This window comes from Heptranchias perlo, chromosome 18 (assembly GCF_035084215.1).
Source record: "Heptranchias perlo isolate sHepPer1 chromosome 18, sHepPer1.hap1, whole genome shotgun sequence".
NCBI lineage: Eukaryota > Metazoa > Chordata > Chondrichthyes > Hexanchiformes > Hexanchidae > Heptranchias > Heptranchias perlo.
The window spans coordinates 28,477,718-28,505,164 of record NC_090342.1 but is presented as its reverse complement, the minus strand read 5'-3'; the positions used below and the strand labels follow the sequence as shown (position 1 = coordinate 28,505,164).

The 27,447-nt window shown below is 43.0% G+C and overlaps 1 long non-coding RNA gene across 1 annotated transcript in view; it reads left to right on the top strand.

Annotated features, from left to right (window-relative positions):
- Positions 1–25,635, top strand: part of LOC137334980 (uncharacterized) — a 64,246-nt gene extending 38,611 nt beyond the window's left edge. Inside the window, exons 2-3 of the long non-coding RNA XR_010966291.1 lie at positions 21,884–22,054; positions 24,569–25,635. This is a non-coding gene — a long non-coding RNA (uncharacterized lncRNA). The remainder of the gene's footprint in view (positions 1–21,883; positions 22,055–24,568) is intronic.
- The last annotated feature ends 1,812 nt before the right edge of the window (positions 25,636–27,447 follow it).

The following is a 27,447-nucleotide window of genomic DNA, read 5'->3' as shown; positions in this document are numbered from 1 at the left end:
CAGTAGAGTATCACTTTCTAATACATTTGATGATAGTATTACCCATTCCAAATCATTCAGGAGTAGCAAACAAAACAGTGAAAGTCCCTGTTGGATACTTTCTCAGCATGATGAGAGGACCTCTGGCTTTGGGACCTGAACAAGTGCTGTCTGGTAATTTCAATTTTCATTGAAACCGGTCTGAAGTTAACTAGTTTTTGGAACGGAAGGTGCCAACATTTAAGTGATAGTTAAGGAGAGAGGATGGTCTATTTGATTAACAGTTCTGCGGTTCCATGCTTTGGTTTTTCGAAAGATGATAATTAGTTTTGCCATGTTCTTGGGAATAATCAGGACCCAAGAAATGAATTCATTCACCTTTTACATTATATAAAGTGGTCCCAAAAGAGTGGAGCTCAAACATCGGTGACCTCTGTACACCACCCTCTGATATTTATTTTTTTCCTGTTGCCCTTTCTTATTAAACCTGCTTGTAAGATTTATATAAGGTATCAATCGTATCGTATGCATCAGGTTAAAAAGGGCCACAATTAGGTACACGTAAAGCAAAAAAAGGAGCTCAAATACAAAAATCCAACAACTTTTATGTCCTTGTCCCATTCAGAGAGGAACTAAACAGAACAAAACAGATGGAAAACCTTGGGCCTCGTGCATGCACATTTCCTGATGTACCATCCAAATGATCGAGAATCTGTGCTGAGTAAATAATGGGACAATTTACACTTTAGTACCAGATCAAGTGGCACTTACTCACCAATAACCCGCTCACCGATGCTCAGTTTGGGTTCCGCCAGGACCACTCGGCTCCAGACCTCATTACAGCCTTGGTCCAAACATGGACAAAAGAGTTGAATTCCAGAGGTGAGGTGAGAGTGACTGCCCTTGACCAAGTGTGGCACCAAGGAGCCCTAGTAAAATTGAAGTCAATGGGAACCAAGGGGAAAACTCTCCAGTGGCTGGAGTCATACTTAGCACAAAGGAAGATGGTAGTGGTTGTTGGTGGCCAATCATCTCAGCCCCAGGACATTGCTGCAGGAGTTCCTCAGGGCAGTGTCCTAGGCCCAACCATCTTCAGCTGCTTCATCAATGACCTTCCCTCCATCATAAGGTCAGAAATGGGGATGTTCGCTGATGATTGCACAGTGTTCAGTTCCATTCACAACCCCTCAAATTATGAAGCAGTCCGAGCCCGCATGCAGCAAGACCTGGACAACATCCAGGCTTGGGCTCATAAGTGGCAAGTAACATTCGCGCCAGACAAGTACCAGGCAATGACCATCTCCAATAGGAGAGAGTCTAACCACCTCCCCTTGACATTCAACGGCATTACCATCGCCGAATCCCCCACCATCAACATCCTGGGGGTCACCATTGACCAGAAACTTAACTGGACCAGCCATATAAATACTGTGGCTACAAGAGCAGGACAGAGGCTGGGTATTCTGTGGCGAGTGACTCGCCTCCTGACTCGCCAAAGCCTTTCCACCATCTACAAGGCACAAGTCAGGAGTGTGATGGAATACTCTCCACTTGCATAAAAACATAAGAACATAAGAAATAGGAGCAGGAGTAGGCCAATCAGCCTCTCGAGCCTTCTCCGCCATTCAATAAGATCATGGCTGATCTGATCCTAACTTCAAATCTAAATTAATGTCCAATTTCCTGCCCGCTCCCCGTATCCCCTAATTCCCTTTGCCTGGATGAGTGCAGCTCCAACAACACTCAAGAAGCTCGCCAACATCCAGGACAAAGCAGCCCGCTTGATTGGCACCCTATCCACCACCCTAAACATTCACTCCCCTCACCACCGGCACACAGTGGCTGCAATGTGTACCATCCACAGGATGCACTGCAGCAACTCGCCAAGGCTTCTTCGACAGCACCTCCCAAACCCGCGACCTCTACCACCTAGAAGGACAAGAGCAGCAGGCGCATGGGAACAACACCACCTGCACGTTCCCCTCCAAATCATACACCATCCCGACTTGGAAATATATCGCTGTTCCTTCATCGTCGCTGGGTCAAAATCCTGGAACTCCCTTCCTAACAGCACTGTGGGAGAACCTTCACTACACGGACTGCAGCGGTTCAAGAAGGCGGCTCACCACCACCTTCTCAAGGGCAATTAGGGATGGGCAATAAATGCCGGCCTCGCCAGCGACGCCCACATCCCATGAACGAATAAAAAAAAAGAAAGACGTATAAGACTTTTAAGGCAAAAACTTGTTGAGTGGGAAGAATAAGCCTATGGGATTTATTGGGAATGATTTTAGGAGGCAATTGTGGGTGTGTTGCGTGCAGGGGGAGGACTCCAAAAATCGCGGAAATCCCGTTCGGGTTCAGAAGTCGCCGACTTCCGAGTTTCCCAGGGACCCATCTGTGTGCGTGCGGGTGACCCGAAGATGGAAGTCCCGCCGGCAATTAAAGCCGGCGGGATGACTGTTAAAGAGCCAAATGTACCTTATTGAGGTACTTAAAGCACTTTACCTGTGACAGATTAAGTAGTTAGAGAGATTTTTATCTTACCTTGGCGGCTTGCCCACTGCTTCTGATTCACGCCAAGTGAAACCAGGCATGAAGGGCCGGATCAGAGAGAAAGAAACTAAATAAATTAAATAAAAAACCATGAAAGGAAGTGAAAACACTAAATGAACCTACATTTGAAACCTGCTCCGATGTCCCCCTCTTCACTCGCCTGATGTCCCCACGATGTCCCCCTCTTTACCCCCCCAATGTCCTCCTCTTCACCCCTCGATCTTCCCCCGATGTCCTTCCGATCTTGCCCTCCTCCCCCCCCTCGGTCTTCCAGTCCAGCGCCAGATCTTCCATTCTCCCCCCCTCCCCGATCTTCCGTTCCACCGCCGGATGACGTCTCGCTCTCTCTTTTTCTCGCTCCCCCCTCGCGTTGCAGCTCCTGATGGCAGCCAGCCTGTCAATCAGGCTAACTGCCTAGTGTGAAACCCGGGAAGGACGTTAATCACTATCAATCAATGTGCGATCGCGTCAGAAACGGTAAGTTTTGTTCATGCGGGTTTGCCATGCGGACTTTCACCCCCCGCTGCCAACCTGCCACCATTGTAAAATCAAGCCTCTGGTGTTTCAGTCAAAGCCAAAATTCTCATCTGTCAGGTAATCAGTGGCACAGTATAACAGACAAACATCAAGAAAGTCTTTTTATAGTTTTGTAAAATATCACAACAGCCATCTTTTGTACAATTCATAATTATCTGAAGGAATTAGAACTATAAGAAATTACCTAGTGCAATGACATTCTAGTTGAATCAAAGACTATGGTCTGTAAAGTGATTAATGCAGTTCAGAATCTAGTCGAGGCCAACTCCAACCTCCAACCTTCCACCAACTAGTAATAATCTGCAGTTAATCATAAATTGGCCTTACCTTATTGGAATACTGTCATCTGTAAACGTGTGGTACTCCGACAGACTGATAGCACTCTTTAATAAAAACAACCTGAACTTGGGGACTGAATGACATTGGAGTCTCACAGTTTTATGGGTTCTGTCAGGCCTTTATTTAAAGCTAATTGTTAGGAGGTGAATTGCTTTTATTTTCACAATGAAAGAGCCCTTGTGTACAGCACTGCCTTTATGTTGTAATATTGGCAAAGAGTTGATGGGAAATTTCTAACATTACATACTCTGTAATTTGAGAGCAATGTGGAATAGGTGATTGAACTCAATACTATTGGTGTGCACCAGGCTTAAAATCATATCAGTTTAAAACCAGTAAGTCCAACAGCCGAGAAGAATCTTTGGTGGAATGAAGAATTTTTCTCATTTCTTCAGAATATTTTGCATAACTGAAAATTAACAAACCCATTCTCACTAATGAATGCAGTGGGAACTAATAGTGAAGCTGTCTATGGTGAAAAATTCAAATATTCCGATTCATTTACTTTGGAACAGATGCAATAAGAATCCCATTACAATGAAATGAGCATCGATTTATAGTGAGGATTTAAGCACTGTTTATATAATATGGAGAATTGAACACATTTCGTAGATCAATGGAAATCAATGCCTGCAGTTATGAAGCATTTAATTTCTGTTTGCTCATCAACTAAGTTTCTTAATCCCACTTACTTAAAATATGATGCATTTTAGCAAAGTATGCAGCCTTTTCAGGTTCAGTTCATAACCCGAACACTCAGAAAATGCAACACTTTCTTTGCAGTATAATGGCGGTAACGGTCTCAACATGGGGTCGGCAGACTCACCACCCCATTAACGCCAACAATACGACCATCACCATTTTTACAGGGACCTACTGCTGGGCGGCTGAAGGCCTGCCTGTTTCAGCTGGTAAGTTACTTTTAATATGCAAATTGGAGTCTTATGATATGCAAAGAACCCTGATTGCCATTTTAGGACAGAACTGGCTGGAGTGTGCACTGCCATGCACTCTCTGCCCAGTCTTACAGGTGGTCTCGGTAAAGAGGCCCCAAAAAGGTAAGTTTTACATTATTTTTGTGGGGCCAGGAGAAGCTCAACTATGTTAATGAGCTGACCTAGAAAATTGGGTGCAAACAACACACTTCCATTTCGATCAATCTAAAACCCGCCAATAGCTATTTGGATCTAAATTACACCAATAGTGGAAATGTAGAGTTATTTACCCTGGGCAAATATTGCTTGTGCTTGGAGCAAATACAAAAGTGGCTCTGTGTTTACTCTTGAATCATTACCCCTCTCCCCATTTCTCTTGAAGTGCTAGGAAGTTAGCATTGCAGAACTTAGGGAGCAATATGCTGGAAAATATTCATGTGAGTCAACACATTTTTGGCCTGAAGTGGTAATTTTCTCAATTGTCAAATGGGACAATCATTTCAATTCATAACTATTAATGGCATTAAAAGAAATCTTTGGAAACAACAAGATGAACCATAGTCACTGTTTGTCTGCTGTCTACACCCATTGTGCTTGTTCACAACATAAAAAATGTCCACCAAGCATGTGTGAGTGCACCTTCTTCATATCAGAGTATTGGTATTTGGTATTTTTGTATTCTCCAGATTATGGCAGGAAAATTGCAATATTCTGCATGGATGAAATTTGGATATATTTAAGCCTGATTTTGTGCATCTGCCCAGAGAGGATATAGAAGTATATAAAAATGAGGCTCCTAATCTTATTTTTCTTGGGCACTATTGAAGGAATTATATGAATCTGTTGGATTGGTAAATCATTTAAAATAAATCTTGCTGACTCTTTTGAACTGTAGTAGTTTCAATTTCTCATCACAAATGACCCGCTGAGCAATGTCTAGTCAAAATTTCAATAAGATTATGTAGCATTGAACTAAAGTGTAAATCCAGCACATTTTTATTCCACGGCTGGTGATCAAAGCTTACTAATAACTCCGATCCCTCAGCCTGTCCTTGCAAGAAAATTACCTGTACACTTTTCAGCATTATTGCTTATCAGCAGAGGAGGTAGAATTTCAAATCCTTATGAAGAAAAATGTTGGAATATTAAGTAGCTGAGTTTTTAATACTAGATGCTGCTGTCAATTCCTATTGCAACTTAAAATCCTTAAGAGATGTTATAAGATTCTTATTTAGAATTTTTGAAAATCTCCACATCAATGTTGTGTTTTTAGTTAGATATTTTCCTCATGCTCAATGTCACAGACAATCTAAGCGAGCACTCCCTCCCTATGAACCAGAGTGTGTCTCTAAAACACACAATATCACACAGCATTTCCAAGGGTCAAACAGAAATCCTTGCTACTGGACACATCGCATGCACTCTTATGATCTCCTAGATTTTGGAAGGTGGTAGAATAAACACTCAGACTGTCGTTTAAGGCTTTGACCAAAGAACTGATTTATTCACAGAAAATAAATTAATAGCAAAGACATATTGCCTTGAGCATATTGCCTCCCAGATTAGTGTCCATCTCTCCTGTGGCTCCCTGCTTGAATACCTCCAATCTGGTTTCTGTCCTTCTCACAGTACCAAAATAGCCTTAACCAAAGTCACAAACAGCATTCTCTGTAGCTGTGACCATGGTGCATTATCCCTCCTCATTCTCTTTGACCTCCCTGCAGCCTTCAACACAGTTAACCACACCATTCTCCTTCAATGACTCTCCTCCATTGTCCGACCCCATGAGATTGCTTTTGCTTGGATCCACTTTTATCTATCCAATAATGGCCAAAGCGTCTCTAGCGATAACACCTTTTCCCACGCCTACTCTGTCACCACAGGAGTCCCCGAAGGACCCATCCATGGCCCCTTCCTCCTCCTCAACGAAACACCACTTATTTGTGACATCATCCACAGACATGGGGTCAGCTTTCGTATGTACGCTGATGACACCCAGATTTACTTCTCCACCACCTCTCTTGACCCTTCCACTACCCCTATCCAGTCTTGGATGAATCTTCACTTCCTCCAGCTAAGTACTGGGAAGATTGAAGCCATCATCTTCAGTCCTTGTCACTAACTCCATTCCCATGACACTGACTCCATTACCCTCCCCAATCACCACTTCAAGTGGAGCCACACTGTTTGCAACCTTGGCATTATGTTTGCCCCCAAGCTGAGTTCCTGACCCCATATTTCTCCATGACAGGGACCGCCTACATCCACCTCTGTAACATTGCCTACCTCTGCTCATCACAGCCCATCTGTCACTGAAACTCGCATACATGCCTTTATTAGCACCAGACCTGGTCACTCCAATCTTGCTGGCTTCCCATGCTTCACCTTCCATAAATGTCAACACTTCTGTTGCATCCTATCCCACACCAAGTCCTGCTTGTCCATCACCCATCCTCGCTAACCTACACTGGCTCCCAGACCCGCAACACCTTCAATTTAAAATTCTTATCCTTATGTTTGAGTCCCTCATGGACTCATCCTTTCCTACCTCTGTAACCTTATCCCAGTTCCTGTCCCTCTGACCCTGTGCACCCCCCACCTCCTGCAAGTTAAAGGCAATATATAAATGGAAGTTGTTGTCAACCTGACTGAGTTATTTTCTTTAAGTGAAACTGGTTTTAACTCTGAAGGTATCATAAAGAAAAGACAGAACAAAAATAACAAATGTTGTACAAATAATGGACTGGTATCACACTACGGAGACATGAATCTGTTTTGCAGCTATTTCAGCCATGGACTTTATTTTCTCAGTTAGTTCAGCTAAATAACCCTTTAGAGAAACAAGACGAGAGAATACTCTTTGCAATATTAGTATATGAACACTTGTTGACGTGGCATTCCTCTATCTGCTATCTTAACAGGCGTTAAAATAAATGGAATAATCTTTCAGTGAATGTAGCAGTCAAAGGAACATCATTCACAGATGTAAAGCATTCATATGCTAATGTTGCAAACAGCAATTTCTAGGTGATGATTCTAAATTTCACATTTAGCTTTTCAACAAATTAAATATGTAAAGATTTCAATCTAAATACTTCTCACATCTTTTCCATGCTATCTACTTGGGGTTAGATTCTGTAACCAAACTACAATCAGTTTCTGCATTTTAATGAATAATTCCAGTCATTCAGGATGATCATTGCGGCTGAGATCACAAGACTTTAACCACCTGATTCCAATATGATGATTTACCTCATCTGGTGATCAGTTTAACCTAGAGAAAATCAAACACGCATTCAGTGATTAAAATTTTTGAGATTTGGGGGACTGAAATTCTGTAAGAAACAATTATAAAATTACCTTGATTTTTCAAAATCTCAGCCCTGTGCAGTATTTAACAAACACTGCAGGGATCAAAGATATGAATCTGTTTTTCATCTGTTTCAGCCACAATCTAGACAGAGTATGACCTTTGCTATTATTTTGCAATTCAACAATAGTTTTTGATGGTGCTTAAACTAAGTTTATGTTTTGCTAAGAATAGAATTTTTAAAAAATGTTTTGAGTTAGTTGATCTCAGCCAGGGCAGTATTTGGGATACTAGTCTTGGACTTATCACTCTAAGGTTAGGGAGGGAAGAAATCATCCAGGGTTCCCAATCCCAAATACTAACCATTGGAATCTGCTACAAAGTGTAGGGATCACTGGATAGCAGTGAAGTCTGTGCATGGTTGAATAGCCTGTTAACATTCATTGTCTGGGCTCACAGATGAATGATGGCCAACTTCACAAGATACTGGAGGACAGCCAGTACCCATCAAATCATACTCCAGTAAGAGTTAACACCGTCAGCAGAGGAAGGTAGAAAAGTGGGGGAAAGAGAGCACCAGAAGAATCTTGACAAGTCATTTGAAGCACAGGGAAATAATGAGAGCCATCTTGGTCCTTGAAGAAATCAATCAAACTGCCCCTACTACATGGTGGGGAGTATCCATCTCATGCATTCGGAGAGACCCTATAATGGTAGGGCCTTGGGGCATCTCTCCCACCTGCATCGATGTCTAAGCTGTCATTAGTTTGTACAATTACTTTGCATTTTATTTAACAATTTTTAAAAATCTTAAGTAATTAATATTGAGCCTGACTTTGCCAATTTTCACATCACAGAAGTGCAGTAATAATGGACCAGTTAAATAATACATTTTCGCTGTTATTAAAATTCTGCAGCAGATAAACGATTTGCACACCATGTTTATTTGGAATAGTAAAATATTTACTTTAACAGTCCAAAAATTCTCAAAACTAACACAGTGTTGATGTTATGGTTGAGTGGGAACATATTTGCTTTATGGTGTTGGTTTATTTTTAAATGTTTAGACTGGCTAATTTGTTGATATACTTTGAAAAATCAGAATGATGTATTATTTTTCAGAATGCTTCTACTTTCACTTTTGTGGATTCTGTCCACTAGGAGGTGTTGGTGACCCAGCAGTGGCAACAATAAGAAATATCATCAAGCTGAAATTCTCATCCCTTTCTGTAATTGAACACTGTACATCTTTTGGATGTTGCATTTGCACTAGGAGCTCTGAGGGAGTTAATCTGTTTTGCATAGATACAGTTGTTGTGTGTGCGGGCTCTTTTTATGGCAACAAAGTGCTATGATAGTCCCTCACAATGAGGTCTTTGGGGATTGAAACTTCAGATTTTCAAATCATAAGCAAAAGTTGATTGGCCCTCTGTAGTGGGAGTTACAAAACCTTCTGTTGTTCACATAGGCCCCAGGATGCTCATTTTGTAAGAATGTTTAACCAACATTAACAAAAATGAATTCTGTAGATCGTTAAAGACCTATAGGTAGCATGATGTGGAGATGCCGGTGATGGACTGGGGTTGACAATTGTAAACAATTTTACAACACCAAGTTATAGTCCAGCAATTTTATTTTAAATTCACAAGCTTTCGGAGGCTACCTCCTTCGTCTGGTGAACGATGTGAAAATGAAATCCTCGAAATGAAATCGCATTTATAATTCACAGAACAATGCTTGGTGAGTACAGACAGTTTTTTCAACTGCCCGTTGCCAAGGCAATCAGTGTGCAGACAGACAGGTGTTACCTGCCAGGTCTCACAGAATATACAAATCACCAAAAAAAAACAACAAACAAAAAAAAAGAGATAGAGAGGTTGCTGTCTTTTCTGTGTTTCTACCTCTCTATCTCTGTTTTTTTTTGTTTGTTGTTTTTTTTTTGGTGATTTGTATATTCTGTGAGACCTGGCAGGTAACACCTGTCTGTCTGCACACTGATTGCCTTGGCAACGGGCAGTTGAAAAAACTGTCTGTACTCACCAAGCATTGTTCTGTGAATTATAAATGCGATTTCATTTCGAGGATTTCATTTTCACATCGTTCACCAGACGAAGGAGGAAGCCTCCGAAAGCTTGTGAATTTAAAATAAAATTGCTGGACTATAACTTGGTGTTGTAAAATTGTTTACTATAGGTAGCATAGTTCTGGACAGTGGGCTGAGTTGCTGCTGCATGTTAAGGGATAGATCTGGATGGAGAGTGGAGTTCATAGAATCATATAATGGTTACAGCACGGAAGGAGGCCATTCGGCCCATCCAGTCCATGCCAGCTCTCTGCAAGAGCAATCCAGTTAGTCCCACTTCCCCCTCCTTTCCCTGTAGCCCTGCAAATTTTTTCCCTTCAAGTACTTATCCAATTCCTTTTTGAAAGCCGCGATTGAATCTGCCTCCACCATCCCCTCAGGCAGTGCATTCCAGATCATAACCACTCGCTGTGTAAAACAGTTTTTCCTCATGTCGCCTTTGGTTCTTTTGCCAATCACCTTAAATCTATGTCCTCTGGTTCTTGACCCTTCTGCCAATGGGAACAGTTTCTCTCTATCGACTCTGTCTAGACCCTTCATGATTTTGAATACCTCAATCAAACCTCCTCTCAACCTTCTCTGCTCTAATGAGGACAACCCCAGTCTATCCACATAACTGAAGTCCCTCATCCCTGGAACCATTCTAGTAAATCTCTTCTGCACCCTCTCTAAGGCATTCACATCCTTCCTAAAGTGCAGTGCTCAGAACTGGACACAATACTCCAGTTGTGGCCGCACCAATGTTTTATAAAGGTTCATCATGACTTCCTTGCTTTTGTACTCTATGCCTCTATTTGTAAAGCCCAGGATCCCCTATACTTTTTAAACCGTTTTCTCAACCTGCCCAGCCAACTTCAACGATTTATGCACATATACCCCCAGATCTCTCTGTTCCTGAACCCCTTTTAGAAATGTACCCTTTAGTTTATATTGCCTCACCTCGTTCTTTCTACCAAAATGTATCACTTTGCACTTTTCTGCGTTAAATTTCATCTGCTACGTGTCCGCTCATTCCACCAGCCTGTCTATGTCCTCTTGAAGTCTATCACTATCCTCCTCATTGTTCACTACACTTCCAAGTTTTGTGTCATCTGCAAATTTTGAAATTGTGCCCCATACACCCAAGTCCAAGTCATTAATATATATCAAGAAAAGCAGTGGTCCTAGTACCGACCCCTGGGGAACACCACTGTACACCTCCCTCCAGTCTGAAAAACAGCCGTTCACCACTACTCTCTGTTTCCTGTCACTTAGCCAATTTTGTTTCCATGCTGCCACTGCCCCTTTTATTTCATGGGCTTCAACTTTGATGACAAGCCTATTATGTGGCACTTTATCAAACGCCTTTTGAAAGGCTATTTAGATCACATCAACCGCATTGCCCTCATCAATCCTCTCTTTTACCTCACCAATCAAGTTAGTTAAACACGATTTGCCTTTAACAAATCCGTGCTGGCTTTCCTTAATTAATCCCCACTTGTCCAAGTGACTGTTAATTATGTCCCGGATTATTGTTTCTAAAAGTTTCCCCACCACTGAGGTTAAACTGACAGCCTGTAGTTGCTGGGTTTATCCTTACACCCTTTTTTAAACGGTGTAACATTTGCAATTCTCCAGTCCTCTAGCACCACCCCCGTATCCAAGGATGATTGGAAGACTATGGCCAGCACCTCCGCAATTTCCATCCTTACTTCCCTCAGCAAACTAGGATGCAACCCATTCGGATCGGGTAACTTATCTACTTTAAGTACAGCCAGCCTTTCTAGTACCTCCTCTTTTTCAATTTTTAGTCCATCCAGTATCTCAACTACCTCCTCTTTTACTGTGACTTTGGCTGCATCTTCTTCCTTGGTAAAGTCAGTTGCAAAGTACTCATTTAGTACCTCAGCCATGCCCTCTGCCTCCATGAGTAGATCTCCTTTTTGGTCCCTAATCGGTCCCACCCCTCCTCTTACTACCCGTTTACTGTTTATATGCCTATAGAAGACTTTTGATTTCCCTTTTATGTTGGCCGCCAGTCTATTCTCATACTCACCCTTTGCCCCTCTTATTTCCTTTTTCACGTCCCCTCTGAACTTTCTATATTCAGCCTGGTTCTCACTTGTATTATCAACCTGACATCTGCCATACATCCCTTTTTTCTGCTTCATCTTACTCTCTATCTCTTTCGTCATCCAGGGCTCTGGCTTTAGTTGCCCTATCTTTCCCCCTCATCGGAATGTACCTAGCCTGTACCCGAACGAACTCCTCTTTAAAGGCCGCTGTTCAATTACAGTTTTGCCTGCCAATCTTTGATTCCAATTTACCTGGGCCAGATCCGTTCTCATCCCACTGAAATTGGCCCTCCTCCAATTGAGTATTTTTACTCGAGTGTTCCTTGTCCTTTTCCGTAACTAATCTAAACCTTATGATACTATTATCGCTATTTACTAGATGTTCCCCCACTGACACTTGCTCTACGTGACCCATCTCATTCCCCAGAACCATATCCTCGTTGGGCCGGAAACATACTGGTCAAGAAAGTTCTCCTGTACACACTTTAAAAATTCCTCCCCCCCCCCCCCCCTTTGCTGTTACACTATTACTATCCTAGCCTATATTAAGATAGCTGAAGTCCCCCATTATCACTACTCTATAGTTCTTGCACCTCTCTGTAATTTCCCTGCAAATTTGTTCCTCAATATCCTTCCCACTAGTTGGTGGCCTGTAGAATACACCCAGTAGTGTAGTGGTACCTCTATTATTTCTTAACTCTAACTAAATAGATTCTGTCCTTGGCCCCTCCAGGACTCTCTCTAGCACTGCAATATTCTCCTTAATCAATACTGCCACCCCCACCCCCCTCTTTTCTTTCCTTTCCTATCTTTCCTGAACACCTTGTATCCAGGAATATTTAGTACCCAATCCTGCCTTTTTTGAGCCAGGTCTCCGTTATCGCCAAGACATCATATTCCCATGATGCTGGGTGTTGGGTGATACCTGTATTGCAATTTTTAAAATACATATATCAGGTATTTATTGGAAAAGCCTACTGTGGACTGTTTTTTTTAAAGACTGCTCTTTATCAGGCTTTAAACAGATGAACTGTGAACTGCTAATGCTGCTTAGTCAAGGAACTGTTTGACTAACCAGCATTAGGAAATCACCTGCTTCAATGACACCAAACTGCATACCCATAACTTCTTATTGGATGAAATTAATAATTTTGCACCATGTTGGGCAGCCCTTTAAACATTGATTTCTAAGAAAATACATTAGATTAAAAATGTAACTACATGGAACACATCAAGGAGTAAACACCTTAAATGTCAAATACCCACCTGCTGAGCTTCCCTCTTCTTTAAAAGTTTAAAGTCAAAACCATTTTCTTATCTAAACTCAATATTTGCTTCTGCAGAGTGAGTGACATTGGCCCTAAATTCTTTTATTGCCCAAATGTCAACTTTTATTTTGCTTACAGCCCAAATTACATACTGTCACATTCTGGATGAAGATAGCTTTTATTATTCTCAGTCTTCCAAACTGCAGTCAATTCAAAGTGATAACATCAAAACAATTTACATTTTAGAAAATATTCTATTACAAAAAGTACTACATTCTGCATCAGAAAATGTTTACTAATATTTCACTGTAATCTCCTGCTAAGACATTAAAATGTAGTGCCATATTGGTGACTTAAAAATCATTGACAGCTACTCGATGTTCCCATATATATAAAAAATCTTATGTCTGTGTGCACTTCAAGTTTACTTTCTGTTGTCAACTCTTTCTATTATAAATTCCTATATCCACATTTATAATGGAAGCTGTCTCTGTAACTCTGTCACACTGTAATTCTTCCCCCCTGCCTGTGATGGCACTGTAGCACCTCAGTTTTGCATCACCCAGCTCCTCAAAAACTGTGACAGGAATTTCCATGCTGCAATGAACTTCTCTGCTTCTCAAATTTTCCTATTTAACTATAAATGATAATATAACAATTAAAGTATTATACAAAATAAGGACAGAATGAATGACTTTAACATGGGTACTGAATATGTCAGCATGCCCTGGTCCAATTATCCCCTGTCCTCTGACCCCACTTCACCTTGAGACCGTACTTGGTCTTTACTTCCCTGGGGTAATTTTGACTTTGTACGATAGTGTAAAACGAGTGATAGTGAACCAGCAGCCTGTTTTACAACTCTCCCAATTTTTTATTTCCATTGAGGTGACATATAATATAATAAAAAATTGACCTCCCATGGCATTGCCCATGGAGAGCAAAGACCAACTGAATTCAGTAGAAGTCCAACTGTGATATAAAAATCATAATATGTTAATATAATCTATAATATTATTAAAGTCATAAAGAAAAAGGAATGGTAACATTTTAACATTGAAAAATCCTGTAGGGGACATTTACCTATCTCTGAAATGGAACACACTGCATATGTACCAATTTTGATATGTATTCAAATATCTTGCATAGGATATACACTTCCTGTCAACCAACCTTACTTCCTGTTGTCACAATTTTTGGTCCCATCTTTCAGTCAGCATTTATCATTCAATTTTGCTATATTGTTAATGCTTTGAAGTGTCACGGATCCATAATAGATTCAGGACTTTATGTACACAATATACTTGTAGGCTCTGGTCACTAGGTGGCTCTATGCAGTAAGTCTCTGAAGTCTCTCTCCCAAGTCTGTCACTATCTTGTGTATAAAAATGCATACATTCATTAACTAACACTACAGGCAATTTATTAGCCATATATTAAAAATCTTGCATTTAGCACATACTTCCTGTCCCCATTAATCTAGATCCACTAGTAATATATTATATGTTTTCTAGTGCGCTCTTCCTGTTTGTCACCTTAATTCCTGGGTCATGATTTGTTGGTCACACTTTTCCCTGACACTGGGTGTAATGTCTGGGTATTTAATGTAAGGTCTGTATATTTACCTTCCAGTCTTCCCAACGCTAGATGGCGCTGCTGCTCCTCCAAGCGGTGCCTCACCAATCCATTGCTTTAGGTGGCGCTGCAAGTAAATTTACATTTTATATTGATTTTTAACTTTTGTTCCCTGCAGGGGTTCTTTATTTTAATATTTTAATTAAATTTTATATAAAATTTCTGTACTTTAAAAAATTGTCCACACTCTGCTATCACTTCCGCAGGCTTCAGGCCTCTCCCTATTTCTGCCAAGTTCCTCTTCCCTATGCCTGCCATTGCTTGCTGTTGCAGAGACTCAAGATGTGAACACCCCCAGCTACCACTGCCATCTGGCCTCTTCTTTTCAATTTTGGCATCCTGTCCACCCTTTGTTACTCTTGCCAATACTTCCACTTCAATGAACAGACTTGGGCCACCTGCCTGCACTGCCTGCTGCCCCCATCATCTGCCATCCCTGTCCTTGTCCCTATCCCTGTCCTCATCCTTGTGACCTCCTCATTCTTTGCTGGAAAACAGGCAATTTGGGTGAGGGAGATAAGCGGTGAGAGGATGAGAGTGGATGGCTGAGGGTAGAGCAATGCCATGGGGAGATCCATTGTGTACATAAAGTCCTGAATCTATTATGGATCCGTGACACTTCAAAGCATTAACAATATAAAAACAAGTGAAAGATAGGCAATCATGTCATGCCATGATTCTTCTACCCCGGAGCCAAAAACTTACAACCATGTGGCAATCCTTCACCAACATCAATGAACCCCTAATTGACCTCAGGATTTACAGTCCTTAAAGGAATGTCCTTCTTAGATGTAGCTCTACCATAGCAGTATAGTGGTACATTGGGGGTGATTTTTGTCTCTCTACTGCCCCGTTTTTCAGTGTGAATGGGGCAGCAGCAAGACAAAAATAGTAAAAATAAACTTCCCGCTGACTTCCTGCCCAACGCAATTTTTGAGCAGGCCTCGATTTAGGGGGCCAGCACTCCTGCTGAAAATAGAAAGGAACCTCATTATTCCATGTAAATCGGTATCCTTATAGGATCGCTTAGGATCCTGATGTCATTTTTCTTGTCACCAGCAAGGTGTCCGCTGAGTGATAAACATGCTCACTGTTCATGGGTGGTGGAGGATGGGAAATGGCCAAGTCCAGCATCAGTTAAAGAAATCACTGGAAGCAGGTCTGGCATTATTATTAATTTATTGATTTGGCGGTTTTAAGCTTTCAGGGTTACCTGAATTGTTCTCCATGCTCCTTCTGCAAAGTCCTCAGCCCCTTAAATTATGTTGTGGAGATGCCGGTGATGGACTGGGGTGCACAAATGTAAGGAATCTTACAACACCAGGTTATAGTCCAACAGTTTTATTTGAAAATCACAAGCTTTCGGAGATTATCTCCTTCGTCAGGTGAGTGAATGAATGAGAGGTTCTCAAATCGCATATCTTATATTGGGCTGGGAATCAAAGGTGTCGTTGGTGTTCAGACAGGTTAGCCACGGAAAACATTATGTCCCAGTATACTGAATACACAAGGGTCAAATTACACAGACAAGGAGAGAAAGAGACACGAAAGGCAGAGAGAGAGAGAGAATGTCCCGTTGTATTAAAAACAGATAACTTTTTTTTTCTGCTGGTGGGGTTACGTGTAGCGTGACATGAACCAAAGATCCCGGTTGAGGCCGTCCTCATGGGTGTGGAACTTGGCTATCAATTTCTGCTCGATGATTTTGTGTTGTCGTGTGTCTCGAAGGCCGCCTTGGAGAATGCTGACCCGAAGATCGGTGGCTGAATGTCCTTGACTGCTCAAGTGTTCCCCGACTGGGAGGGAACCCTCCTGTCTGGCGATTGTTGCGCGGTGTCCGTTCATCTGTTGTCGCAGTATCTGCATGGTCTCGCCAATGTACCATGCTCCGGGGGCATCCTTTCCTGCAACGTATGAGCTAGACAACGTTGGCCGAGTCACAGGAGTATGAACCATGTACCTGGTGGGTGGTGTCCTCTCGTGTGATGGTGGTATCTGTGTCGATGATCTGGCATGTCTTGCAGAGGTTGCCGTGGCAGGGTTGCGTGGTGTCGTGGACCCTGTTCTCCTGAAAGCTGGGTAATTTGCTGCGAACGATGGTTTGTTTGAGGTTGGGTGGCTGTTTAAAGGTGAGTAGTGGAGGCGTGGGGATGGCCTTAGCGAGGTGTTCGTCGTCATCGATGACATGTTGAAGGCTGTGGAGAACATGGCGTAGTTTCTCCGCTCCGGGGAAGTACTGGACGACGAAGGGTACTCTGTTGGTTGCGTCCCGTGTTTGTCTTCTGAGGAGGTCTATGCGATTCTTCGCTGTGGCCCGTCGGAACTGTCGATCGACAAGTCGAGCGTCATATCCCGTTCTTACGAGGGCGTCTTTCAGCGTCTGTAGGTGTCCATCGCGTTCCTCCTCGCAAAACTGTATGCCCTTAAATTATGCCCTTTGGTCCCACCCGATCTGTCCAGCCTGCTCCTTTAATTTGCTGCTGCAAGCCCATACTCAGTGGCTACCATGCCGGATTTCCCATCTCCCTAAAATGGTGAGCTGCCTGTAAGCGCTCGAATCATGCGGGCATTATGCCAACTACGTTTAAATAAGGCCCGTCCATCAAATTGGTTCAGGCCTCTCGCTGACAACATTAGGCGGGAGTTGCGATCGCTCTGCCCACTGCCCACCTGATGTATGCCAAAGACCAAAATCGAGGGACTGATTGGAGCAATGCCAGTGGTGGGTGGAGGGGGGAGAATGAGAGCCCTGGTCAACCCCCCAACCCATGGACGTCTCAGTTTCCAGGCGCATAGGGCAGGCGACGCACTAAGGATGTGCCCGAAGCGGACCTTATGCCTGCTTACCCCATTCAAGTGAGGTGCCCTCCCACTGTCCCTGCAAACTCTGGCTGGGGTCAGTGCTGGAGCGCACCCTCGGGCACTATGCCAGTGTAACTGCCAGGACCGCAGCCCGAGGTATTGCAGGGCCGTTATATAAATGATTCTTTGAGCTGGATGGGCTGAGATGCCTGCTTTCCTTCTGAAAATATATTATTGTCTTTCAGTAACTTTGTGAAAGTTTGTTTCTGATTTTACAATTTTGCAAAGTGCCGTTGCACTTTTAAATTAAACCAGCCTCTGAGATCAAAGCATATTTAAAGTTTTCTAGCAATCTGTTCAAAAAGAAAAGTTGACCTGAAAATATTCACTGGAAAGTGTTTTTTCTTTTCATTTCACTCCTGTTCAAAGTAATGGACACATAAAAGCCAGCAGACAGAGAGACACAACTAAAACCTCTGTGCTGTAGCACAGGCTCTTTACTGCTTTCTATATATTGGCTGATGTCTTAGTGACATTATGGCACACCTCAAAGTTTGTTGTGAGATTTTCTACAAACTGATTGGTTTCAAGATGATATCAGAACTGCTGCAGGCAAAAAACCCACAAACGATCAAACTTTTTCCCCACCAGAACCCCGTTAAATATCAGCTGATCGGAAAGACTTGAGCTAATTTTAACCTTTTAAATCTATTATTTATGTTGTGCATTGTTCAAGCAGAAAATGTTAATGATGTATTTAGGACACCTGTCTTGCAGCAGTTGCTGAGTTTAATGGTGTGCACGAGCTGAATTAACACAAGTAGAGATGGCCATTATCCCAGGGTATTCCAGTAGTCGTTTTATTTTAAATGTTTCCTTTAATCTAGCTACTCATGCTGTCAGGCTGAGTATCAGTGCATTTTTACTACAGGTATTGATGTGATGCATTGTGTTTGCTCTCATCACTTGGGGGACAGACAAAGATTGCAAGTGCAGGTGTCCTGCACTCAGTGTCTCTTGATGGAATACCTTACATATAATTGGAAGTGCAGAACAGTGTGTATGAATAAATCAAAGGTTGTCTTTGTTCAATATCATATTATAAACAGTCAAGTAATTACCTAATTACAATGAACAAAAATAACACTCCCTGTCTCTGCTAAGTGTAGTTCAGCACTTTTGAATTGATAACTGGAATGATTTTTTTCCATTTCCTTCCAAAATCATAAATCTCTCTTTTTGGCAAGGGAATCTGAGTTGAAAATCCAACCTGGATTGTTGAATTGAACGTCTACTTGCGGTTACTGTCCTAAAAGTGAAAAGAGTTTGGGGAGTCTCAATCCAAACTCTCGTTCGGCACTAATTGGCACTCAGTGACTACAGGACAGCCGATGCGGAAAAGACATCACTCTGGTGCGGTAAAGGGAGCTCTTCTGAGATTGGGGTCGAGGCACATTATTGATGTAGCGTAGATGGAGCTTTTAGCACAGTGACGATTTTCTGAATATGTGCCCCTGGCGTAGAGCCTTCGCTGCCTGGAGAACATATTGAGAAACCATGAGTTCAGCTGAGAGGTCTGGCACCAATGCTGTGGCAAAGGGAGGAGGGATGCACAAAAGGTCAGAGTTGGAGGACTGAATGGTATGAGGGGAGAGATATAATGCTCGAGGCGGATGAAGAAATAGAGTGGAGGTAAGGTCATGGAGGGATTTGAAGACGAGGATGAGGCTCTTCAACGTAATGTGTTGGGGGCTGGAGGGCCCATGTAGATCAGCAAACATAGGAGTTATGAGTTATCGGGACATAATGTAGGATAGGATATAGGTGGCTGCATTTTGGATCAGGTGTAGTCCATGGCGGGTGGAAAATGGGAGGCCATTATAGAAATCGAATCTAGCGATGACAAAAGAATGGATAAGGGTTTCAGTGGTACAGGAGTCAAGGTAGGAGTGGAGGCGGGCACTGTTGCGGAGATATTGGATTGGATGTAGGATTTGAAACTTGGCTCAGGGTCGAACAGGCGCAGTCTGGATCAGCCCGAGTGGGTGGCCAGGGAATAGGATTGAGTCAGTAACAAGGGAGCAGAGTTTGTGGTGGAGGCGGAAAATGATGGCTTTGGTCTTCCTAATGTACAGTTGGAGGAAGTTGTGAACCCATTCATGACTTGATGTCGACAGGCAATCTGACAGCACGGAGGTTGTCTTGGAGTCGAGAGAAGTGGTGAAGTGGTAGGACTGGGTGTCATCAGAATACATATGGAAGCTGACCCCATATCTGGATGAAATAAAAACAGAAAATGCTGGAAATACTCAGCAGGTCAGGCAGCATCTGTGGAGAGCCAAAACAGAGTTAATGTTTTGTCAGAACTGGAAGAAGTTAAAGATTTAACAGTTTTTAAACAAGTACAGAGCCAGGGAAAGGCGGGGGGGGGGGGGAGCGGGGGGCAGGGGGCGGGAGGAAAGAACAAAAGGGAAGGTCTGCAATAGGGCAAGAGTGATTAAATGACAAAAGGGATGATGGTGCAAGGCAAAGAGGGTGGTAATGGGACAAGTAAAGACACAAAAGATGGGTCTAGAGGAACTGTAAGTGACAACAGCAGAACAATTACCAGCACTTGCTGTCAAAAGAAATGGGAGCAGTGGTTATGATCTGAAGTTATTGAAATCAATGTTGAGTCCGGAAGGCTGTAAAATGCCTAATTGAAAGATGAGGTGCTGTTCCTCAAGCTTCCGTTGAGCTTCATTGGAACAGTGTAGGAGACTGAGGACAGAGTGGGAGTGGGACGGGGAATTAAAATGGCAAGCGACCGGAAGGTCAGGGTCATGCTTGTGGACTGAACGGAAATGTTCAGCAAAGCGATCACCCAATCTGCTTTTGGTCTCCCCAATGTAGATGAGACCACATTGTGAGCAGTGAAAACAGTATACTAAATTGAAGTACAAGTAAATCACCGATTTACCTGGAAGGAGTGTTTGGGACCCTGGGCTGTGGGAAGAGAGGAGGTGAAAGGCCAGGTGTAGCATCTCCTGCGATTGCATGGGAAGGTGCCGTGGGAAGGTGAGCGGGTGTTGGGATTGTTGGAAGAGTGGACCGGGGTGTTGCCGAGGGAACGGTCCCTTCGGAATGCTAAAAGGGTCGGGGAGAAGAAGATAAGTTTGGTGATGGCACGAGTTGGAGGTGGCAGAAATGGCAGTGGATGATCCATTGAATGTGGAGGCTGGTGGGGTGGAAAGTGAGGACAAGGGGGACCCTATTGTGGTTCTGGGAGGGTAGGGAAAGGGTGAGGGCAGAAGTGCGGGAAATGGGATGGACATGGCCAAGGGCCCTGTTAACTACAACAGAGGGGAATCCTTGGTTGAGGAATAAGGAAGACTTATGATATGGAAGCACTGATGTGGAAGGTGGCATCGTCAGAACAGATGCGACGGAGAAACTGGGAGAAGGGAATAGAGTCCTTACAGGAAGCAGGGTGGGGAGGAAGTGTAATCTGGGTGATGTCACCAAGGTGCTGCAAGTTGATAAAGAAGAGGAGGGGGCCAAAGATAGATCCTTGGGCAACTCTGGAGGGGAGTGTGCAGAGGCGTGAAGAGAAGCCATTTTTGCCGACGTGCTGGCTACATTTGGACAGATAGGAATGGAACCACACAAGGGTTGTCCCATTGAGCTTGACAATGGAGGAATAGTGTGGTTGACCATGTCAAATGCTGCAGGGAAGTCAAGAGGATAAGGAATGGTAGTACACAACAGTCACAGAGCATGTAATTCGTGACTTAACACATTCATGTGAAATCTCTTTGTGCATTACCTTAACAAAGTCATTATCTTGTTTTTTTTAAAATGGGCTAATGATTGCACTAAAACAGTGCACAAAGGAATTTTATGCAAACATGCTAACCAATATACAATCAAATGAAATTAAACCCCTTACTATTTTGCCTAATCAACTGGTAGTCATTGAATTGGTTGAATTGAGGGCACCATTAGATGGACATGTTTAGTTTGTTAGACTACTTATGCAAATCTACAATCAACAAATCACAATATATACATTGTTAGTAGCATACTTTAGCCATAAGTGATTAGTTCACAACAGACTTCCACTGTGAGTTTTTATTTAAGAAAAACTATTGAAATTAAAATGTCTCAAGGTGGGTGCATTTAAAAAATAAATAATTTAATAGCAACCTTCAAACCAAGTTTCCAAAATCTCTTTGATTTTTTTGGGAAGAGATATTTAAGCATTAATTCGTTAAAGGAAGCTAATCATTAGTTGTAGTTAAAATTGTTCAGACTGATGAGAGGGAGGGGGGAGCTGTTGAAATGGAATGGGACACTTACCCGCTGGCCTCCTGCCCTGATCTTGCTGATGCAATTTTAAATTGCAGACGCCAAGGATACCTGCCCGAAGCCAGAGACGTTCCCCCTTTAAATATGCAGATCGGATCCCAATGATGTCATCTGGACCCAACGTTTTCCTGAGTGGGGAAGTGGCTGTGGCTTCCCAGACAGGCTGAAGCTAGCGGAAGGAGGATCAGCAGGAGAAGAGGCCCCTCCAGGTAAGTTTATTTCTTTCTCTTGTGGGGCTAGGAGGAGCAGGAGTGTTCCTCTGGGCCCTACAAAGGAAGAGTAGGTCTCCCCTGCCTGGACTTCCACACTCCCCTGCTCCTTTCCCAAACTGCTGAACGCCCCAGAATCCCCGTCCCAGCATTTACCTTGGGCCAGCTGGCAGCCTCAGAGAAGTCTGATTTTAACAGCCAGGCAGTAACTACCTGCTGACTTCCCAGCCATTTTGGCCAGGAAGTTAGCCACCACCCTTAGTTAATGAGGTCTGGCCTTTAAAATCAGCAGAGTGAAAAGTAGTGGGCAAAATGTACTTGCACAGCCAATGCACCTGGAGTGGAATTTTAGATCTTACAATTCTTCACCCTGTGGTCAGAAAATCCCTAGAGCAAATTCTCACATGAATGAAAGGTTGGATAGTGCGTCATCAATGTTGTTTTGAAGGCACAGGTAGCGACTGTATTGTTCTCCTCCAGGCTTCCACGCAAATGCTTGAAGTGAGATTGCATGAGTTCAAGCCATGATCAGCAAGCAATGATTCTACTCATTGCAGCGTTCAAACATTTTGACTATGAAGCACAAAATTAATTAAATGGAAACTGATTGACAATTAATGGAAAGAGATGTTGGCTTTCCATTGTTCTAATTAAATACTATATTAGTCATAATGTCTTCTTCACTGTCTCTGAAGTTTGAACATTACATGTGAGATATTTATTCTGAATACAGTACACTGTTGACAACAGTCATGTCTAAAACACTCTAGAGACACGGAAGGAAACTGGAATCTGCATTGATATGAAAGATATTGGACTTGTGGGCATAAAGGCACTTTTGCTCGCATCTGGGCATTAACTATGTTTGGACACCAGCAACTTGTTCATGCCCAAAATTTTGCTTCCAGTATTTCTTACCTCTGGCTGTAAGTTAAATCATCCAGGTTACTTTTGTGGGGGCACCACAACCCAGTCACCCATCATCCACACTTTAGCAGGTTTTGCTCGATAGCGATCAGGAACGGGGTTCTTGGCTGATTTTATCTTCTCTCACGCAGGTTTGATGAAACAGTTCAAATTTGCCATGTAGAAAACAGTCCCTATATTCTGCACTGTCAATCACAGACATACAATATCTAATTGATCTAATGCCTGCCTTACATGGTTTTGCTACTTCGGGAGCTTGTGTATGTCTAAAAATTTCTATAACAGTTCTTTCTGGCAAGCATTCACTGAAATGTATTTTTCCTGTGCTTTGCTCTACAGAAACTAAGAATAATGATCATAAAAGTCATGCATTTTTTAAATAGTTCTATGTTACACGTTCTAGTATAGATTTCCATTGTCTTTTGTGTGGGGGTATCCAAAAGCCTGCAGAGATTGAAAGGGTTCCCTTGCTTCATTCATTTTTAATTAAAAAACAAAATGATTCCCTGAATTCCTGAAGCTGATATACATTCAGTATGTGTGAGTACATGAGCAGGGTACATTGTTTCAGCAGGTGTTAGTACAAGAGTAGAGGACACTCATACAGTTAGTGTAACTTTGTGAGTGGAAGACACTTGTACATTTGTTACAGCACACAAACTGCTGATACTTGTACAATTAGTGTGAGTTAATCAGCTACTTGTGCAGTTAGTGTGACCATACAAGTGGCAGATACTCGAACATAAGAAATAGGAGCAGGAGTAGGCCATACGGCCCCTCGAGCCTGCTCTGCCATTCAATAAGATCATGGCTGATCTTTGACCTTAATTCCACTTTCCCGCCCGATCCCTAAATCCCTTGATTTCCTTAGATTCGCAGCCTAATTGAAGGTACTTACGCGTGCTTCCGGGTTTCCCATTCCAGACCTGCGCAACGGGCGCACTGCGCACCCGCATCACAGGCTGTCAGCAGGAGGAGCCCTATTTATAGGGGCAGTCCTCCAATGCTCCTCCTGCAGTAAAGAACCAATTTTGGATCATGGAGCAGGCCAGAGGCAAGGCTGCTCCAAGGTTCTCTGACGCCTCACTCCAGGTGCTGCTCCAGGTGAGGAGGAGGAGGGAAATTCTGTTCCCATCAGATGGGAGAAAGTGGCCTCCCTCCGCCTCGAAGAAGGCCTGGCTGGAGGTGGCCGAGGAGGTCAGCAGCAGCGGCAATGTGTGCAGAACCTGGGTCCAGTGCAGGAAGCGCTTTAATGACCTAACCAGGTCAGCCAAAGTGAGTATACTTACGCATTCTCCCACACCCCGTCTTCCACATCACCTCCACCACCACACAACTCCTTCTGCACTGCCACCACAACACTCTCGCATCACTCCTCACATCCACTCAACCATCATCCTCACCTTGCCTGCACTTACTCACCGCCCCAGTTCCCATTCGAACACTACCACACAACCCAATCCTCATATAATCTCATGGCTATATCTCTCACGCACCCTCCCATGCACCCCCACCCACACCAATGCATGCAGCGGGTCACCATGCGACCATCACTCAATCACGCCTCTCTGTGTTTTGCCTTGATAGGAGAAGAGATGCCAGAATGCCCGGGAGAGGGCAAGGACTGGAGGGGGCCCACCACACCAGGTGGCCTTAACAGATGCGGAGCAGCAGGTATTGGAAGTAAGCCGGACGCTGGAGTGCCTGTCCGTGGCGGACGCCCAACCCCATGAGCCCTTATCTTGTGTAACAACCTTGTGTGTGGCACCTTATCGAATACCTTTTGAAAATCCAAATATACTACATCCACTGGTTCCCCTTTATCTACCCTTCTAGTTACATCCTCAAAAAACTTTAATAAATTTGACAAACATGATTTCCCTTTTACAAAACCATGCTGATTCTGCCTAATCATATTAGGATTTTCTAAGTGCCTTGTTACCACTTCCTTAATAATGGATTCCAGCATTATCCTGACGACTGATGTCAGGCTAATTGGCCTGTAGTTCACTGTTTTCTCTCTCCCTCCTTTCTTGAATAGCGGTGTTACAGTTAGTACATGAGGTGCTGATTCTCATATGAGTGCAGGAGCAGTGGCTATTCATAGTTAGTGTGAGTACACGGCTAATGGATACTTATACAGCAAGTGTGAGTTCATAAATTACTAATACACATACGGTTAGTATGAGCACATGAGGGATTGATACCTGTGCAGTGAATGTCAGTATGTGAACTTCAGTCACTTGTACAGTTAGTGTGAGTACCTGAGGGGCTGATACTTTTATAGTTAGTGTAAGTACACAAGCTTCAGACACTTGAACTGTTGTTGGGTGAGTACATGAAGGTCTGATACTTGAACAGTTATTGAGTGAGTACATGAGCAACCAGTACATGTGCAGTGTAAATAGACAAACACAGATACTTGAACAGTTAATATAAGTATGCAAGTGATGGACACTTCTGCAGTTACTGTGAGTACATGGCTCTTGGATACTTGTACATAAGCGGTTGGTATTCCTTCAGTTAAAGAATTCAGATTTAGAAAGCATGTCACATTGTTCCAGTTCGGCTATACACTAAAGTTCTATCGTTCTTTGCATGGTACTTCTTTGTTATATTAGGGCTTTCAATATTCAGCATTAGTGTTTTGCTTGGGATTTTTATGAACTGAGATTAAAATCTAAACAAAAAAAATGATCTTAACTGGAATATTTTCTTTTTATAATTTATTTGAGCTTTATTTCATAGAATCATAGAAAATTTACGGCACAGAAGGAGGCCATTCGGCCCATCGTGTCTGCGCCGGCCGAAAATGAGCCACCCAGCCTAATCCCACTTTCCAGCACTTGGTCCGTAGCCTTGTAGGTCACGGCTCATCCAGGTACTTTTTAAATGAGTTGAGGGTTTCTGCCTCTACCACCCTTTAAGGCAATGAGTTCTACACCTCTACCACCCACTGGGTGAAAACATTTTCCTCTGTATCCTTTCCAGTGCAATTACATCCTTCCTGTAATGTGGTGACCAGAACTGTACACAATACTCAAACTGTGGCCTAACCAGTGTTTTATACAGTTCCAGCATTACCTCCCTGCTCTTATCTTCTATGCCTTGGCTCATAAAGGAAAGTATTCCATATGCCGCCTTAACCACCTTATCTACCTGTCCTGCTACCTTCAGGGATCTGTGGACATGCACTCCAAGGTCCCTCACTTCCTATACACCTTTCAGTATCCTCCCATTTATTGTGTACTCCCTTGCCTTGTTTGCCCTCCCCAAATGCATTACCTCACACTTCTCTGGATTGAATTCTATTTGCCACTTTTCTGCCCACCTGAACAGTCCATTGATATCTTCCTGCAGTCTACAGCTTTCCTCCTCGCTATCAACTATACAGCCAATTTTTGTATCATCTGCAAGCTTCTTAATCGTGCCCCCTACATTTAAGTCCAAATCATTAATATATATCACAAAAAGCAAGTGACCTAGTACTGAGCCCTGCGGAACCCCACTGGAAACAGCCTTCCAGTCATAAAAATACCCGTCAATCATTACCCTTTGCTTCCTGCCACTGAGCCAATTTTGGATCCAACTTGCCACTCTCCATTGGATTCCATGGGCTTGTACTTTTTTGACCAGTCTGCCATGTGGGACCTTGTCAAAAGCCTTGCTAAAATCCATGTAGACTACATCAAATGCACTACCCTCATCGACCCTCCTTGTTACCTCCTCAAAAAATTCAATCGAGTTAGTCAGACAGGAGCTTCCCTTAACAAATCCATGCTGACTGTCCTTGATTACTCCGTGCCTTTCTAAGTGACTGTTTATCCTGTCCCTCAGAATTGATTCCAATAATTTCCCACCACCGAGGTTAGACTGACTGGCCTGTAATTACTCGGTCTATCCCTTGCTCCCTTTTTAAACAATGGTACAACAATAGCAGTCCTCCAATCCTTCTGCACCACATCTGTATCCAGTGAGGATTGGAAAATGATGGTCAGAGCCTCCGCTATTTCCTCCCTTGCTTCTTTTAACAGCCTGGGATACATTACATCTGGCCCTGGTGATTTATCTACTTTCAAAGATGCTAATCCCCTTAATATTTCCTCTCTCACTAAGTTTATCCCATCCAATATTTCACACTCCTCCTCCTTAACTACAATGTCTGCACCGTCCCTCTCTTTTGTGATGAGAGACAGAAAGTATTCATTAGGAACCATACAAACATCTTCCACCTCAACACATAGGTTACCTTTTTGGTCTCAAATAGGCCCTACTCTTTCCTTAGTTATCCTCTTGCTCTTAATGTATTTATAAAACATCTTTGGGTTTTCCTTGATTTTACTTGCCAATATTTTTTCATGCCCTCTCTTTGCTCTCCTAATTTCCTTTTTAATTTCACCCCTGCACTTTTTATACTCCTCCAGGCTTTCTGTAGTATTGAGCTCTTGATGTCTGACATAAGCTTT